Here is a 6,374-nt window from a genome sequence, read left to right on the forward strand (position 1 = left end):
GACAGTGAGAACACATGTACTAACAATAAAGCTAGGAAACTGTCAGGTCATTTTATAGGGTTGGTTTTTACAGCCAGAGGGTTGCTTACCAGTATGTAGAGACTGTTGCTGTATCTGTTGTCTGAGAAGGTGGCTCTAGGAGACCATGTTGCTGTGCAGGCTCTGTTTTTCTGCGGATGATTTATGTTAGCTCTTTGATGCTGTTCCTTCTAATTTTAACTGAAGCCTCTACACTAAGAATGTGGGTTTTGTTTTTATGCATAGAAATTAATCATGTCTGGGGGTAGAAATAAACTCAGTGCAGGACCAGGCATGAGCACCACAATCTTACACCTTGTGTTTTCATTTACTCCTGTGCAAAGCGAATGTAAAATGCTACCCTGGCATTTTGTACTCATTCACTTTGGATAAAGGATGCTGCAGCACATGAAGCAAGAAGTAGAATCAGCCTTTTTAACTTTGTTCTCATAAGCCACATTTGTACATTCACCCCGCTGTGGGAACACAGATTGACAAAGCAGAGTCACAGCCTGTGGCTGACAGGAGCTGTTCTCAAGGGATTTTTCTTTCCCTTCTGAGATTTTGCATGTTCATGGTGTTCTTTTGTTTCCCCTGTGGTTCATTGCTCCCACAGGCCCGAAACCAGCCTCCAATTATCAGTTCACTTTGGGACACATACCTCACATAGTCTGAACATTAACAAATGGAAAGTGCCCCAGCCCCCACCCCTGCGCTCCTCCTGGAGCACTGCTCCCTTTCTCTCAGGTCCCGGGCAGGAGCAGAGGTGCAGAGGGCTTTCCTCTCCATTGCCAGTGCTGGGGCAGCTCCAGAGGCTCCTCACCCTTTGCTCCTCTCCTCCTACCCAGGCCTGGAGTTACAAAGAGAGAGGAGGGGAGCAGGGAACAGACTGACTGTAAGGGACTAGTGCGGAGGCAGTCTGGCCTAGCAGTCACAGCTGGGCTAATGTCCACACCTCAGGGACGGAAGTCAGCAAGCAGGGCTTAGAGGAATTGCTAGTGCTGGGTTCAATAAGCCAGAGTCGGGGTCAGACTCAGGCTGGGGTTGGAGTCAGGAGTCAGGGTCAGCATTGGGTTGGCATTGGTGCACAGGGAGCAGGAGATGAGTGAGGTTTGGCGTCGCAGCAGGCCCACAGCCTGCAGAGTTGGACTCATAGACTCTAAGGTCAGCAGAGGCCATTACGATCATCTCCTCTGACCCCCTGCACAATGCAGGCCACAGAACTCACCCCCCACCCTAGGGCTGAGTTACTGAAGTCCTCAAATCATGGTTTAAAGACTTCAAGGTGCAGAGACTCCACCAGTAAGTAACCCGTGTCCCAGGCTGCAGAGGAAGGTGAAAACCCCCCGGTCTCCACCACGCTGCCCAGAACAAAATGCCTTCCTGACCCCACCTATGGCAATCAGCTAGACAACTTCTGGGGGTCACCTCCTGGGTTAAATAGTGCCCTTAGCCAATCAGAGAGTCCCAGTGTCCTGTCAGTCTGGGTCCCTTGGGCGGTACTTCCTGTGGCATCTATTCTCCTCTGTGCTTCCTGGCTGCACCTCTGATGGGCCTTCCTACCCCTGTCTGCACAGCCAGGGTCTAGGCCCCACCTCCTCATGCGGACCTTCTGCCCCATGGGCGGTGTGGGGAGCAGACTGACGCCTTATTTACAAAGGGGGGTGGAGCCATCCTGGGGTGCTGGGCTCTGTCTGCTCATCCCTCCTTCAACCCAAAGCCCCTCTGGAGTCCGGCGGGTGGGAGAGGCTCCGCCGACCTCCTGCAGCATCTCTTAGTGGCTGCCCTTCCCCAGGGGTAGGGTAGTGGCAAAGGCAGCCGGTCAGAGGGGGGCTTTTACCCCAGGAGGGTTGAAATTCCCAAGCGGGCTGGAGCTTCTATCTCCCAGCCCCAGGGCTCTGGCCAGCCCAGGTTGCGTGGCTGGTGTGGGGAGCTGCACGCACAATAGGTACACAGGCAGGGGCACTGTGCTCCTTTCCTGCCTGTCCCATTTCTGCAGTCCCTGCTCTCCTTGTCCTGGCCCCACAGAGTGCTAAGCACCCTCCCCTCTGAGTGAGGTCAGGAGACACTCACCGTAGGAGGCTGCCCACACCTCCCCCCATGCCGCCCCCCCCCCCCAATTGCTTTCATTATCTTCACTTCCTACATTTGGTTCCTTCCCTTGCAAGAGGCACTTTCCATCTGCACCCCTCCCCCATTGTCTATTTACCTCCCTCCCATCTATCTTCCCTCAGCTCCCTCACCCCACCTAGCGTAGCTGACTCTCCCCCCTGTGAAAGACAAAGGCTGCACTATCTGAGTTATGTCCCCGAGGTATCTGCAAGATAACACATGGACTGGATTTCGCTGGACGCAAGAGTATTCCACTGTGGGACTGAGACATACAGCGTATCTGGCCCACATCAAATCAGCAAGGGGGGTGCTTTGGATTCTTTTAATTTGCCTCTTACATAATCCCCATGGGTCCTGCCAGAATGGCTTCCAGCAGATTCCCTAGTTTAGCCATGCTCAGTCTTTCAGGGCTGGAATCTTCCTTTGTGTGGAGAGAAACGCAGGTTGTGCAGTGGGCTGTGAGCTGGACACACTAGTCTTAACTTTGGAGTTTGTTCCATGCTTCAGAGCCCAGGGGGTTGTTGACCTTTGAAGCAAGCTGCAAAGCTCACCACTTTCTTGAAGGTGGGTGGGATGAGAGTCTGGGTGTGTGCGTTGTGCGGGGGGATGGGGGGAGTGTCTTTTGAGGACAGCTGGCAGGTGCGTTGAGTAGAGGGCTTTGCTATTATGACAGATTGCTGCCCCCCATGCTGTCATTGTGTTGTGCGTTAGTCAGAGTTTCAAAAATGTAAATGGCCTGAAAGATGGCGCAGTCTCCCTAAACCCCTTGACAAAAGGCAACTGGAAAACTGCAGCCTGTTCACCTCAGCTCCAAATACAACAAGCTTCCCCCTGCAGCAACCCCAGGGGCTGAGCTGCTGTCTGCATGGAGGAAATCCCTCCTGGGTGAAGGAGAGGCCACCTAGAGAAACTCTTTGGCACAAACCCTCTCGTGTGTGTGTAAAGGATTGCATTGTCCAAAGGGGGATGGGATGTTGTGGGCAGCTGCTGGGGGTGAATCATGCCATTTAGCCCTTAGCTCGTACTGAAGGGCTAACACTGCTGCACCTGCGACGGGCTGATGGAGGTGCTAGGACTGGGGGCTTTGGCTGTCGAGGTGCCTCCCCCCCACATTTCTCAAGGAGCCGAGGCTGACTCTCCTGAAGCATCTTCTAACAAACATTCTGAACAACAAAATGTGGTGCCCGGCTGGGTCCTGTAGCAGAGAAACTCTCCGGGGCATGGCCTGTGCCTTGGCTCCCAAATGGATCTGCCCCAGACGCCGGCCATGCTCCCCCAACTTGTGCAGCTTCCTGCCACTCCTGCAGTTTTGTGCAGCGAGCAGTGGACCAGATTAATGAGCCGGGGTGCGGAGGAGCCTCTGCTGTGTTAGCAGATGGGTTTTACTCTGGTAAAACCCAGTGCAAATGCACACGAGGTGCCTCAGGCATCCTTCCTGGCCCACGCTGCCACCCCCTCCTCCCCGAGAGCCTCTCAGTGCCAGAGGGTGAAGGAACTGTGAAGGTCTCCCATGTGTTGCAGCCAGCCAGCACGAGCGGGGAGTAAGTGCATCCCCTGTTCCTGTCTATCACATCACAGCATCGGGGTGGCTTTGTGAGGGCAGCTGGGAACAGGGCTATTGCCTAGAACTTAGGCATGATCTGCTCCTGCTCCTGCCCCTGCCACCTCACCCCAACGCTCTCCTCAGTGGCCATCCTCTCTGACCTCAGTCACACGGGCCAGCCATACCCTGCTCTCACTCCCAAGCTCGAGCGGACTGGGACATTCTGGGGGTGCAGTCCACACCCATGAGGGGTTGTCACCACCTACCCTGTCACCCTGAACTGCCCTGCAGCTGTGTCTAACTGCCCAGACACCAGCAGACAAGCATGTTGTTTCCTGAGTGGCTTTGTGGTGAGTCGCTCTGGTTCAGTGCTCTGAGCCCAGCAGCCTGGGTACAACGCAATAGCCACACTCGAGTCTGTCACCCAGTGGCCTTGTGCAGAAGTGGCCCCAAACACCCTCCCAGTCCCAAGTTTCCCACAACCATCTCCGCTGAAGTGTCTAGCCCGCTCCTCGAGCGCTTCAATACATTAGTAAGAAACACCACATCAGCAGCTTACCATTTTACTGGAGTTAGAACACCGCTCTGATCAAAGCCCTGGATTAGCTGATAGTAACAAGAAAAACAAAATGTATTAAACAGGAGTCATAGGTTAAGTGGTGCCAAGCGGAAGGAGTAAAGATTAGAAAGGGTTACAAACAAACAAACAAACGTAGGAATATGCTTCTAAGGCAAAACATAATTTCAGCCAGTTACAATCTTTGCCTATGAAGGTTTCTCACCTATAATCCATTTCTAGAGACTTCAGCCCCCTTGGTTGAAGGACCCATGTTTCTGCTATCTCCAGAGCTCTGGCCTCTTAAGTTATGCAGCACTTGAGAGACTAGGGATTCTCTGCCCCTTCCCTTACAGCCCAGAAAACCTCAGAAAAGCATCTCTCTTCATTGACCCTGCTTCAGAGGCAGGAAAGCTGTCTGAGGGGGTGTAGTAGGGCACTACCAAGCCTACCCTGCTTCTGCTGTGCTCACAGTCACTCAGAGACCCTGGGGTTCTGGAACCCCTGGGGCAGGTGTCTTTACAAGTTGTGCTCCCACCACCTCATCCCATACACAGCTTGCCCCCTTCGCAGCTACACCCAAGAGGACCAAGCCCCCACTCTGCTTTCACTCCCTAGCGCCCGCCCTTTCAGCCTTTTATACAGCCCCAGGCTAATTGGGCTGGCAGCTGTCTCTGGTTCTCTAATTAGGTGCTGGTTTTCTCCAGCCAGCTCCAATTTACCTCCCTAAATGGGAGCTAACATGACAGGGGGCTGATTTAGCAGTCCTTGCCCAGCACCTGTCACAGCAGGCTGTCTCCATCCCCCATCGAGATTGTTAAGCCGTCATCTTTCCCCACTTGCCCTCCTGATGGCTTTGTTTGCCTTGCATGTAAATTTGCCTTTCCTGTCTCTGCCTGACGACCAGAAATGCACAGTCCTTTCTGATCTGGACATGCTGACTCCCCAACTATCTCACAAGCTTTGATGGTTCTGTGTATGCATGTGTGAGTGCAGTCCCACACTCTCTGGTCAAACCTGCTTCATTTGTATTCATGACCTGGGCAGACCTTTTCTCTACTTTGGTCAAATACAGATGTTAAAACATAGTATCAGAGAACAGCCATAACTCCACATATAGTATTAATACAGACATTTCACAATGATATTAATCATAAATCATTAGAAAACTAATTACAGGACACCTTTTAGATACAGACCACAACATCAGTGAGTTGGGATGTACTGGTCAAGCCAGCTGAAATGCACTGCTCGATACCAGGGAGCCCCTTGCCTTGGGATGCTGTTACTGTCACAGAGACTCTCACAAAACCTAGCTTCCCACTGTGTTTGTGCAGATTCCCAGCCCCAGCTGCTGTTATGTACATGCATGACAAGCAACTGGCTGGAGACCACTTATATGGAATCTTCCTGGCTTATGCCAGCCGAAGCCCCCGACATATCCCACAGTCAGGCAGAATTTGGCCTTTGGTTCCCATAATACCCCAAACTCACCTGCATTGTGTGTCCTGGTCAATGCTGTTAACTCTTGCTGTCTAAAGTTCAGGACTGTGAATGTGGGGTGTCAGGTGCCTTCAGAGACTGCCCCGGTGTGTTTCTAGCAGTGGTGTGCCATGACCTTTCTAGTCAGGCATGCAATTCTACACTTGCATGCAAAATGGTGTCCTCCTTGTGGCGTGACCTTGCCCACACGATGCGAGTGAGGCCACACTGTGCGGAGGATGCTCTCTTGTTCTACCTCCCGACACTTTGGAGGGACAGATGCCATCACCCTGCAGGCACAGGTGGTAGCAATCTGGCTATCTAGATGTTTTTGAATACAGCTAAATGTGAATGTATCCATCTAGGAACAATGAATATCGGCCATACTTACCAGGTGGGGTAAATCTATCCTGAGAAACTGTGACTCTGAAAAAGATTTGGACGTCATGGTGAGTAATGACCTGAATGTGAGCACCCAGTGTGACACGGACCAAAAGAGCTAAAGGGATCCTGGGATGCATAAAGAGGGGAATCTTGAGCAGGAGCAGAGAGGTTATTTTACCTCTGTATTTGGCACTGGTGTGACTGCTGCTGGAACACTGTGTCCAGTTCTGGTGCTCGCAATTCAAGAGGGATGTTGTGAAGCTGGAGAGGGGTCAGAGA

The 6,374-nt window shown here is 52.4% G+C and overlaps 1 long non-coding RNA gene across 1 annotated transcript; it reads right to left on the reverse strand.

The window, feature by feature from the left end:
- Positions 1 to 4,223: 4,223 nt before the first annotated feature.
- Positions 4,224 to 4,821, reverse strand: LOC137156989 (uncharacterized). The gene is made up of 2 exons (XR_010920953.1): positions 4,682 to 4,821; positions 4,224 to 4,279 (listed from the first exon to the last, which is right to left on the reverse strand). It is a non-coding gene; the product is annotated as an uncharacterized lncRNA (long non-coding RNA).
- Positions 4,822 to 6,374: the final 1,553 nt, after the last annotated feature.

This window comes from Emydura macquarii, unplaced genomic scaffold (genome assembly GCF_026122565.2).
Source record: "Emydura macquarii macquarii isolate MOO-44397 ecotype Brisbane River unplaced genomic scaffold, CSIRO-AGI_Emac_v2 contig_306, whole genome shotgun sequence".
In the NCBI taxonomy this organism is placed as follows: Eukaryota; Metazoa; Chordata; order Testudines; family Chelidae; genus Emydura; species Emydura macquarii.